The sequence below is a fragment of the Etheostoma spectabile genome, chromosome 8 (assembly GCF_008692095.1).
Source record: "Etheostoma spectabile isolate EspeVRDwgs_2016 chromosome 8, UIUC_Espe_1.0, whole genome shotgun sequence".
Taxonomy (NCBI): Eukaryota; Metazoa; Chordata; class Actinopteri; order Perciformes; family Percidae; genus Etheostoma; species Etheostoma spectabile.
In genome coordinates this window covers 23,997,333-24,009,387 of record NC_045740.1, presented here as the reverse complement: position 1 = coordinate 24,009,387, position 12,055 = coordinate 23,997,333, and the positions used below count along the sequence as shown (strand labels likewise).

The following is a 12,055-nucleotide window of genomic DNA, read 5'->3' as shown; positions in this document are numbered from 1 at the left end:
CAAGAGGCGTAAACTGAAGGTTTTGCCATGGCCTTCACAATCTCCTGACCTCAACATATTTGAAAATCTACAGTATGTATACAACTTAAAAGAGCAGTGCGCATCAGACAGCCCAGAAATCTCAAAGAATTGGAAGGAAGGAAGAATGGGCGAAGATACCTCAAACAAGAATTGAAAGACTCTTGGCTGGCTTTTTTAAAGCGATGTAATTGAGGTGTGCCATCAGCTGTCCTTGTGTCGCTCAGATGCTGTTTTTATGATCTTTATGATCTGAGTTGGCTAATTTTTGATTTGTAGTCCTGGGGATTATTGTTATGTGACCATACCAGTACATCCCACCAGGGGAGCCACACACTTGCCGACACAGTCCAGATGTAGGAGCTAAAACAAGACAACAACACAAATATGTTCACTTCATTAGAAACAGCAAGCACAACCTCTTCGTCCCATTGGGACCGAAGGTTCCAGTAGTGTCCCCCTCCCTTTGGAGAGGATTCTGTCTTTATTTCCACCTCTCTGACTCTTCACTGTTTCCACAATAGAGGATGGATACCCGACCGAGCCCGACGGGCCCGACGGGACCCAACGGTACCCGACGGCCGGGTTCGAACAGATTTTTAGAAAGGATGCTTGGGTTCGGGTCGGGCCCCGGTCACATCAGCGCGATAAGGCATTGAACATTTGAATTTAAAACAGCTTATTGAGGTAGATGGCGCTTGTTGCCCCGTGTGCATTGATGGGCTCATCTGTTGACATTCCGAATGCCTTCCTCAAATGTCTTATAAAAGCGGGCTTTCCACACAAACAAACGTACATGTGTCATTAGTATGAGAAACAATGCGATTTTAACTGTGTCGGGCTAGGGTCGGGCTCGGACATAAATATCTTAATGCCTGTCGGCTCGGGTCGGGTTCGGTTACTGCTCTGTCGGACGCGGCCGGGCTCGGACCGAAAAATCCGGCCCGATCCGCACTCTAATTCGCAGCACTGTGGAAGAGTCGGCAATGCAGACTATATATCAAACCTATATAATTAATGCAATCATGATTTTTTTGAAAACTAGTTGTTTGAACCAACATTGTGATATTGATTGTAGGACAAACCTGTTCAAACAGTTGCTTAGTTATGCCAGCTAGCAGTTACGGAGCAACATTATCTTCATTAGCGGTATGCTTCTGGCCACTTGATATATGCATGTCCAATATTCTCTTGATTTGTTTTTGGTCTCTTCCACTAACGGGGGAAATGTTTCACTCTTTAACTGATAACTATGTTCACACCTCTAGTCACCAACTGCATCTGTCTGATTTTTAATGCTGGGCAGGTGGTGTACAGGGCTTTTAGAGCTTTTTTTTCTGAAAACAGCTTCCTGCTATGGCGAAAATTATGCTATTAAAGGGGCCTGAAAAGCTAAAAGTGCTGAAAGTGGGTGTAAAGCTCTGTATGGCCGGGGGACTGCAGTGATGATCTCTGTAGTTTCATCATAAGAGCCCCCTTTACCTTGCCGAATCCGACACCGACACCTCCCATCGTCAGTCCATTAATACAGTAAACACATTAATGAAGTAACATCGACCGCAGCCTCTAAAATAGTTAATGTAACAACAATGTTGAATTCACGCTCGTTTCAAATTGTAGGAAAGCATTGCTGCGCCAGATGAGTGACAATCTGTCTGGCAAATCTTTGCTAACCACTGTATTATTAAAGCTACCAACAACAACACTTTTCGCTCTCATGTTCCGTTTTCAACCTTCTCACACCTATTCATTGAATGGTCCACCTCAGTAAACACCTTCCTTGTATGAACGGCGGCGTCATTATGTCAACCAGCTAGCACGCCTAGTGCAGCTTAGGTTTGGTTCGGTGGAAGAAAATTCTAAGGTTCGCAGAAACCAAACTGTCAAAAAGCCGTATTCGGCTGAATCCGAACCCAATCCTGGTCGGTGCATCCCTTGTATTCAGTATTTCCATATTTTGCAGCCCTTCACATAGTGCTTTTCCAAAATATGTTTTTAAATATTCATTAGTCATGTGAAAAGGGAAGTGGTGAAAATCATACACCTATTTAATTTAGCAAAACCTCTTGCTGCATGTTAAAAAGATCACCAAAAAGTAATATGTGAATGCTGAATGTGAATAACCACTGAGATGTAATGAGGAGAAATGCACAAGCCCTGTTAGGACAGTTATACAGTAGAGCCACGAGTGTTTTCTGTGTGCTCAGGTTCCGTGTGCTAATAGAGATCCTGAAACCTGACAAGCCCGATGCTACGGTGTCCCTCAAGGGTCTGGAATACATTGATGTCCCTGCTTTGGCCAAGCAAGACTACAAGATGTCTTCACATACAAAGAGGGGCAGTACAACACCAAGGTTTGACCACGTATTAAGATCTTTTACAATTTATATTGTGGTATTAGTACTTTTAAAAGTACTAATACCACACAAAAGAAGTTAGTTACTGTTACAAGTAAAAGTCCTGCATTGAAAATGTTACTTAAGTATATAAGTATCAGCAAGTAAATGTACTTAAAGTATTAAAAGTAAAAGTACTCGATGCAGAAAAATCCTCACATTTATTTAACTGGAAACGATCAAATCAGTTCTGTGTTTAATTGGCTAATCATTTCAGCTAGACATCGTATTTTCTAAGTGTGTTTTGTGTGCAAAATTCTTAATTTGTAAAGTGACAAGTAACTAAAGCTGTCAGATGAATGTAGTGGAGGAGAAAGTTATATATTTCTCTCTGAAATGTAGCATGAAAGTGGCATAAAAAGAAACGACTCAAGTAAAGTAGCCTACCTCAAATTTGTACTTAAGTACAGTACTTGAGTAAATGCACATAGTTACATTACTATGCTCACACACTCATTTCTGTGACCACATTTTAGACTTCATTGTCCCCAAGGGGAAATTCTTTGTCACAAACACCGTACGTAATGGACACAGCTCGCTTACAGACAGTACAAACATAACAGAATGACATGCAGAGAAATAACTGTCTGAATATTTTTCTGAGCCTTGTCACCCTTTATCCCTTCTCTTCAGGTGACGTTTCGTAATGGAGTGTCCGGTGAGACTGTTCTACCTTGTTAGCTTCAAGGCCACATCTCCAGGATCGTGTCCACCATAGAGCTGGGGAGCACCGTCCGCATCCACAGCCTCGGCGACCATACGTGGGAATCCCCTGACTCAGCTATCTGCCTCACCACTGACTGTAAATCCTCCATCAGTGCCCCACCTCAGCACACTGTGCCGGGACAGTCCAAGGTGGATGCTGAGTACATCTATTTTCGGTACTTTGGGAAAAATACAACTGTGTGCTCACAAACAAACTTTAATTGACCCTCTTTGTGTGTGCGTGTCTCCTCTCTTTAGGGCTCTCTGAGCTTGGAGTACTTTCCCCTGCGTGCTGGCGAGTCTACAGCCCGGCTAACTCTGTTTAGTAATGATCTGGGCTACTTCCACTACGATCTGCTTCTCAAAGCTCTGCCTCCACCGCAAGAGAAACCCGTCCACTTCAGCACTTCTCTGGGCAGCAGCCACTCTGTTCTTGTCAAGTTCATCAACTACTCCCGCTACAAAACTGAGTACACATGCAAGGTAGGAAAATATTAAACATGTCAGAATGGATGTGACACCTAGTTCTTGTGAGACTGTATGCTCTGCCCTTTTCTCTGCTAGTTTTGATTCATTATGGATGCGGGCACTAGATGGTGTCTTTCAATCAGGCACTGTAGTGGCCATTTGTCCTCAGACTCAACTAAAACCAGCTAAAAACTCACAATGAAACAGCCACTAAGGCACCTAAGGACTGAATCTTATGCAGGTTAGATACATTCATTTTCAAGGCAAAGAGGCCATTTTGTGAGGTTTATTTTTCAGTTTTTTTGGTAAACAAACATTTTAACAAGGAACAATTGCATCTCTTGGTTCTGGTGTCCCCGGTGTCTACTGCTACTACATCCCTGCTTACCCATCCATATGCAGCATATATAGACTCACCTGGTAGCTGCTGGTACTTTCAAAACAAAAGCCCTAACAGATACTTCAAGCAACCAAATAAATATATAAATAAGGAATATTCAAACTCATTTAGCTGTTAATTCAACAAACAAAACAAAATAAATAAGTAAAATATTTAAATATAACAAATAACTGAACACTGAATATCTCCATCGGCACCTTACCAATTTCACACACCCGCACGCACGCACACACATTGGTTACTAGTTCATGAAGATACTAACCCTGTGAAATAGTTTTGTAGCTGTGTTGTGGATTCTTGAGGAACTTAATCAAGTCTGAGAAAGTAGCCCTGGTCCCTTTAAGGTCGTCATCTTGTGACACAGGGATGGTCAAACCTACTGTACTGTAGATACTACACTGTAGAGCTAAAGCAGCACATACTGTAGTACTTTACATTCAGACCCAACCTATGACACCAGCGTTGTGATGATCTTTTAAAATGACTAAAAATACCAACGTAGTCTCAGTGGTTTATTTGCTGTCCTATGAATCCCTTCTTGTTTACTTCTCCTGCAGACTGATTGTCCAGACTTCATAGTGGACAAGTCCAGAGCCCAGGTGGGGCCAGATGCCAGCGTGGAGGTTTGTTTTGAACCTCATCAGCTGGGGCAAACGAGAGGCCATCTTTGCCTGTCCTCAGCAGGCGGCGGCGAATACATCTTTCCCTTGCACGGGATCTGCCTCCCTCCCAAAGCCCAGGGCCCGTTTAGCATCAAGACGGGTCGCAGCGTTTCTATCCCCTTCAAGAATGTATTCCTGCAGTCCACCACTTTCTCTTTTAAGGTAAAGAAATAATGGCTTGAGGGCTAGGGAAATCTGGGAAACCAGATTAAATAGAGGAATAAGTTAAAAATGTGTCTATGTCTTTGGAGGAGCATTGGTGTCACTGACAATGGAAGCGATTTATTGCATTCCACTACATCCATGTGGAAAAAGCAAACACATTTGTTAAAATCCAAGGAATTCATTTGCTGTCAGCTTGTTATTTTAACAATGAACATCTGTTACATTCAAGCCATTGCCAAATTAGTTGAAACAAAGCTAATTAAACCTATCAGCTCCACAAAACTCTCTCTGTATTTCTCAGTATGGATATCTTTACAAAATGATGCAGACCGGCCACTTTTACGTGTAGAGTGATGCATTTTAAGAGAAAGAACAACAGCAACGTTCAGCTTTGGAGACAAAGAAGATAAAAACTACAAGATAATTACCTCTTCTAAAGAGTTCATATTTTTTTAATCATCTGTGTCCTCCTTGAGCTACCAACAGCCTTATGGAGGAGGGGTGGAGGTGGTGCGCGGTCACGGAAGGCTTGCGTCATGTGGATTTACAGACAGTGTGGTAGTCATTACTTAGAATCCCTCATGGTGGCGACCAGCTACGTACTATAGCTTAAAATTCTGCCTGGAACAGTTGCAGTAAAGAGAGTGATGCAGTCTGGCTTTTATATTCTCATGTTTAGGCTTCACTTCTAATAAAAAAATGCTTACACTTTATTAATTTCCTAGGTGGACAACCCCTGTTTTACTGTCACAGAGGTGGACACAATCCTCTCCAAAAAGACCCATACCATCCCGGTGTCCTTTGACGCCCCTCCAGGAGGCCTTCCAGGGCCGTGGGTTGGCAAGCTGACCATCTCCAGTCTGCACTCTGAGGGCCACAGCAAACCTTGTTATTGGGTCTATTACCTAAAGGGGTACCGCACGGAGTCATCTTAGAGAGAGATATGTTCACACACACTTAATATAAACACAAGCAATTGGCTGTGCAGACACACACATAAAAACATAAACAAACAGATGCCAAGATAAATGCACAGGAAACCATTAGACTCAAGCCTTCAATGTGTAACTCATTTTTATGATGCTTTAGTTGAATGTGTTTACTAATTATTTATTCAATGCCTGAACTTAAATATGAAGGGCAAAAATAGCCATAATTGTCTCGTGTATATTTATGTTGTTTAACTAATAAGTTGTCATAGATGTGTTCATAAAGATTTGAATAGTCAACTGAATAAAACCTGCAGAGAAAACCTGCCACACACCTGTCATTGCACACTTGTTTCCACATGGGGGCGATCATGTCAAGTGAGTTCACCAATTCTACTGCTTCAGCGACTGAAGATACAACAATTACCATAACCTGTTAAATAACGCGTTAAAGTGTCAACTTTCCACCTGGAGTTAATTTGTCCAAACCACTCTACGCTGCTAACACACAGCACACTGTAGGCAAGACTAGCTAATCTGCTGAAAGGGCAGAGCTGGAGGAGACGCTCATTACCAAAGGTTAGAGTTATCACATCACACACACACACACACACACACACACACACACACACACACACACACACACACACACACACACACACACACACACACACACACACACACACACCTACCTAAAACTCTAATGAGGGCTGGACTGACAGTTCAAGAGACACTCCGAGGAAATCTTCTGATCCTCCCATTGGGACAAAGTGTCTGTTTAAAGGAAGGAAGGATACAGTGTTGTTGTCTTTGTTCACATTAGACATTTAACAAAAGACAAAATAGATATACTCCATTGTTTACACCTCTCTGCTTGTTTTCAGAGCCCAAGAGGAGTGGTTACTGTATCCCAGATTGTTTTAAGTACTAGCGTTATTACAACATGAGTGGATGTAAATCACATGATGTTGACTGCTCATAACCCAGACCGAAGATTAAAAACAAAAAAACAACCAGCAAATCCTATATTTTTACATTTTAGAAGGACAATAAGTATATTCATTTTAAAGTATAGGCTAGGCTATGCATTGTACCCTATAGGAATATAAAACAACTGTAGTGTCTTAGTAAAATCTAAGATACAGTAAATACAAGTAACAAAGTAAACTCTCCAAACCTCAAAAATATCAGTCCTCGTAAGAATATGACGGTTTTTCGTTTGATAGATACGGATAGATAACAAGATATGCAGGATTGGTGGGTGTGTTTTGGGATGGGTGCTGTGATTAAGAGGGGAGATGGGGGTGGCTTCTCTCTCTCCCCGTAGAGCGCAGCTGAGCGCTCCGCAGCAAAGGATGTGTGAGCAGGCGCGCGCTACTGTAGGGACGGAGTCCACAAACCTGCTTAACAAGAACAAGCCAACTTCGAGCCAAGAAAGCCCGAGCAGCCGAACCCGTAGCCAGTCAGGACAGCGAGTCCGCGACGGCAGCACAGTCCGGAAACAGCGGCGCCCAGCCCGTGGAATCGACGGGTCGTCCGCTGGATAGTCACCCAAAATGAGCGACAACAAGAACATCTCAGCCGGGAGTACGCTTCCAGCAGAGGAGGTGGCCGTGGCTCAGGAGCAGTTCTTCGCCCCGGAGCCACGGAGAGGCATCTCCGTTATTTTGGATGTAAGTATAGAGAGCCAGGCAGTGTTCAGCCTGACAGGTTGAGTGGGGGGGTGCACGGGATGAATTCATCCAGTTCATCGGACGGTTCAGTCGCACTTACGCACTGAAACCATCCTCACAATTTACTGTATCGTTTCATAGCTCGAGCTTAGCAAGCCGGCAGTGATTTGTGGTGTTAATTAACAGTACTGGAAGGCACGTGTGTCCGGCGATCAAGCCTTTGATCCCCCGATGACGCGGCAGTCTCATCGCTGAGCATTCCTAGCTTTCTCTTCGTTGCCTTGTCCAAAACTGTACTGTAACCTACATTTTGTTTGTTGGCCAGTACTCCCTTAGGCTCAATGTTGGGCATGTTGCATTTTCTATCAACACGAGGCATCATAATTCAGGTCAGTGCAGCAGCCTACAGCTTTACTTTTTGTGAAGGTTTACTGTGAGTTCTAAGAATCGACGCGCAGCACCGCAATTCGCCCTTTGAGCACACCCATAAAAATAAGCAGCATCAGTACCCCAAGTCAGATGTTTCTCATAGGGTGCTTAAGTCAATTTATTTAATTTTTAATATTTGATTTGTCTTATTGGTACATAATCCCAAGGTAATATCTAATTTCACTCAAAGCCGGCGGATAAACCTGGACACAGGTGCAGCCTTCTGTATTGGAAGTGGCAATTACACAGCGCCAGCTCATCAATACTATAGGGTTTCTATTTATCATCGCCCCACTAAATATTCCCCCTGGAAATCAGCTGATAGAAAGAAAACAAAAAAGAAAAGTAGCTCAGTTTCGCAGACCGTGACCACGATCCAAATAGATAAGGAAGGGGTAGGCCTACAAAGAAAACAAATTATGATCAAGACCAGGGCCAATGTACGCTACCTAGTAGACGTGTGTGTGTGTGTGTGTGTGTGTGTGTGTGTGTGTGTGAGAGAGAGATTTCTACATTTTCATGCTCAACATTTCTTTTCCACTTCAGAACAGTTAGTTTCCTATTTTGTTAACCCCCACTCATTAGCCTACTCACTACTTATTGAAGTTTCATGTTTTCCACGGGATCGTTTCCTTTTTGTTGCATTTCACCTGGCCCCAGCATGACAGTAATCGGCTACAGTATACTCACACTGATTGGTTGATACACAGTGCAAGCCGCGCCTATTGACATCAGTAGTGAACTCTTTGTGGCATTTCTCTCCAGCTCGCTTTCTGCATCGTCGGAACTTGATGTTAATAGTTTTTGCTATTCCAATATTGAACCCCACTGTTATTATCAGGATGAAGAGGTCCACCCAAAGGGATTGTGTGATTCCTGCCGTGGTGCGTGCTTGCGTGCGTGCTTATGTGGCCCGCAGCAGCTTTTAGCTCATTAGACCCGCTCTTCTTTCTTGGCTCATCCTTTGCTGTTCTCATCTTATCCTTCACTTAACCTCATCACCTTTCTTTCATCTTCTCTTCCTCTCTCCCCCTCCTTATTTGTTTCCTTTCCTCCATGTCCTTCTTGTCTTTCTCTTTCCTCAACCAGGCCAAGAAAACACCATTCTTAATGAGGTTAGGAGATGGTTGCAACACTATCCCTCCCTCTGCTCTGCCTTCTGTTCCCATTTTGTTCAATCTTTTCTGCAACTTTCTTCAGTTGTCTCTCATTTTCCTCTCTCTATTTTTCTCTATACACAACACACACACACACACACACACACACCCACACACACACACACACACAACACACACACACACAACACACACACTCACGTGAACTTTTCCTCCTCAAAGCTTGTCTGTCCCCAGCAGTTTCAGAGTTGGCTGTTTTCTGTGGAGTTGAATGCGCCCTAGGGTGCAGCCGGAGAGCAGAACAATGCAGAACAGCTTGCATTTGGAACATTGTGCATCTCAGCAGTTAATGATTTTCACTTTGGCTCGTTCAGCTGCAGTCACTGCCAAAATGCACCACATACTCACTAGTTTTCAAGCAATAAACTTATAAGTTTACATGCGTTTGTATAAATATTACTGAAAATTATTTAACTCGCATCCTGATGTGTTTGAACTGCAATTGTTACAACTTGTCCATCTTGAAATCTTAAAATACACTAAGAATTAGATTAATTATCTATTATTCTGCAGACTATTTTCTTGATGAATTGGTTAGTTTTGTCTGTGAAATGTAAAAAATAGTGAAAATGCCTTTTCTCCAGCAGTCCAGCACCCAACAGCCTTCAATTAACTATCATATGTGAGAAGAAAACAACTGAACATTAATCACTATCAAATAGTTTAGTCTAGATGAATTTCTCTTCATCAACTTATTGTAATTATTTGAGCTTTATCTGAAATATGAAATGAAGTCAGAGATTAAATGAGTTTAAATGGTAAAACACTTCTCTCTTTTGCGTTTTATTAACAATTGTTTACAAAAGAGACTGTGTCCCCCCCCAAAAAAGACCTCCCATAGGAGTTTTTTCAAGCAGCGTTCACGTCTCATATTGATGTCTGTACGTTGGGCCGGCACGTACGTACTAAACGTCAAGGCCCGGCCCAATTTGGGGGATAGAAACCGATCCCTAGAAGTCAATGCATTTGAAGTATGTTTGATATGTTTATTGATGTATTTCTTGTTAAAATGTATATTTTAACACATCTAATGTCCGTTTTCTGACCTGCCTGAACCTGAACGTTCACGATACCTAATAAATTAAGGTTGACCGCCGTCATTTCCCCTCAGGCTTCCCCCGTACAGTGGATCATGACCCAACACGGTGGCTGCATATTGCTTACGTGGAAATACTATCTGATTAACTAACTATTGTTAGGCTGAGTGTTCCATCCATCTTCGACCGCTTATCCGGTATCGGGTCTCGGGGAAGCGACTCCAGCAGGGGACCCCAAACTTCCTTTTCCCGAGCCACATCAACCAGCTCCGACTGGGGATCCCGAGGCGTTCCCAGGCCAGGTTGGAGATATAATCTCTCCACCTTGTCCTGGGTCTCCCCAGGCCTCCTCCCAGCTGGCGTGCCTGGAACACCTCCCTAGGGAGGCGCCCAGAGGCATCCTTACCAGATGCCTGAACCACTTCGACGCGAAGGAGCAGCGGCTCTACTCCGAGCTCCTCTCGGATGACTGAGCTTCTCACCCTATCTCTAAGGGAGACGCCAGCCACCCTCCTGGAAACCCATTTCGTCCGCTTGTACCCTGGATCTCGTTCTTTCGGTCATACCCAGCCTTCATGACCATAGGTGAGGTAGAACAAAAATTGCCCGTAGATCGAGCTTCGCCTTCGTCTCAGCTCCCTTTTTTCACAACGGTGCGATAAACAGAATGTATAACGCACCGGCTTCTCCATCTCCGCCCAATGTCACGCTCCATGGTCCCCTCACTCGCGAACAAGACCCCAAGGTACTTAAACTCCTTCACTTGGGGTAAGGACTCAACCCCTACACGAAGAAGCACTCCATCGGTTTCCTGCTGAGAACCACGCCTCAGATTTTGAGGTGCTGACCTCATCCCACCGCTTCACACGCGCTCGACCCCCATTGAGTGCTGAAGGTCACAGACCGATGACGCCATCAGGACCACATCATCTGCAAAAGCAGCGATGAGATCCTGAGCCCACCAACTGCAACCCCTCCCCACCCCAACTACGCCTCCATATCCTGTCCATAAATATTATAAACAGGATTGGTAACAAAGCGCAGCCCTGGGCGAGGCCAACCCTCACCTGGAACGAGTCCGACTTACTGCCGAGAACCCGGACACAGCTCTCGCTTTGGTCTACAGAGATTGGATGGCCCTAAGAAGGGACCCCCTCACCCCATACTCCCGCAGCACCTCCCACATTTCTCCCGGGGACCCGTCATACGCCTTCTCCAGATCCACAAACCATGTACTGGTTGGGCATACTCCCAGCCCCCTCCAAGATTCTTGCGAGAGTAAAGATCTGATCCTTTGTTCCACGGCCAGGAACAACGGATCAGATCTTTACTCTTGCAAGGATGAGTTTTGTCTGTAATAATAAACCTGCTATTAATAACCAACTGTTCGATCTATAGGATGAGATTTAGTTTGATGCATAACTGTTAGCAGCCTCCCACTTAACCAATGTTAGCTATCCATCATAAGTAACTGTCGCCAGCATCCTTTACCACACTGACCGAGAATATTCCTTGTATCTTATGAGTCTCATATCAGTGTGAAAGTCTCAATTCGTTTTGGTGTAGTTACTGATTTAAAATGTTTTTTTTAAAGATAAGTTTGGAGCAATATTACACTTCCACTGCTGTTTACGCTGTTGTCATCTTATGGGCACACAGGATTGTTTCCCCCAAAGAGCATAATGATGAGACTTTTCCTTGGACACTTATTGCTGGGCTGACGTTAGTGACTGTAGTACGTGGGGGCTCGAAGTTTTGGGCACCCCAGTAAAAATGTTATTAATGTGCACAAAGAAGCCAAGAAAAGATGGAAAATCTCAAAAAGGCACAAATGACAGATTAGATATTGTATAATAAAGTTTGATTATATTTCCATCATTTACACTTTCAAAAACAGAAAACCAAATGGCGTCTGCAAAAGTTTGGGCACCCTGCAGAGTTAATACCTTGTACAGCCCCCTTTGGCAAGTATCACAGCTTGGAAACGCTTCTGGTGCC

The 12,055-nt window shown here is 43.7% G+C and overlaps 1 protein-coding gene and 1 long non-coding RNA gene across 2 annotated transcripts in view; both read right to left on the bottom strand.

Annotated features, from left to right (window-relative positions):
• The window catches only part of LOC116694463 (uncharacterized), a 16,728-nt gene extending 7,549 nt beyond the window's left edge, over nucleotides 1-9,179 (bottom strand). The window contains exons 1-2 of the long non-coding RNA XR_004333170.1: nucleotides 9,168-9,179; nucleotides 9,037-9,039 (exon numbers count right to left, since the gene is read on the bottom strand). This is a non-coding gene — a long non-coding RNA (uncharacterized LOC116694463). The remainder of the gene's footprint in view (nucleotides 1-9,036; nucleotides 9,040-9,167) is intronic.
• The window catches only part of necab2 (N-terminal EF-hand calcium binding protein 2), a 219,507-nt gene that overhangs the window by 202,264 nt on the left and 5,188 nt on the right, over nucleotides 1-12,055 (bottom strand). The gene's annotated exons all lie outside the window — the stretch shown is intronic.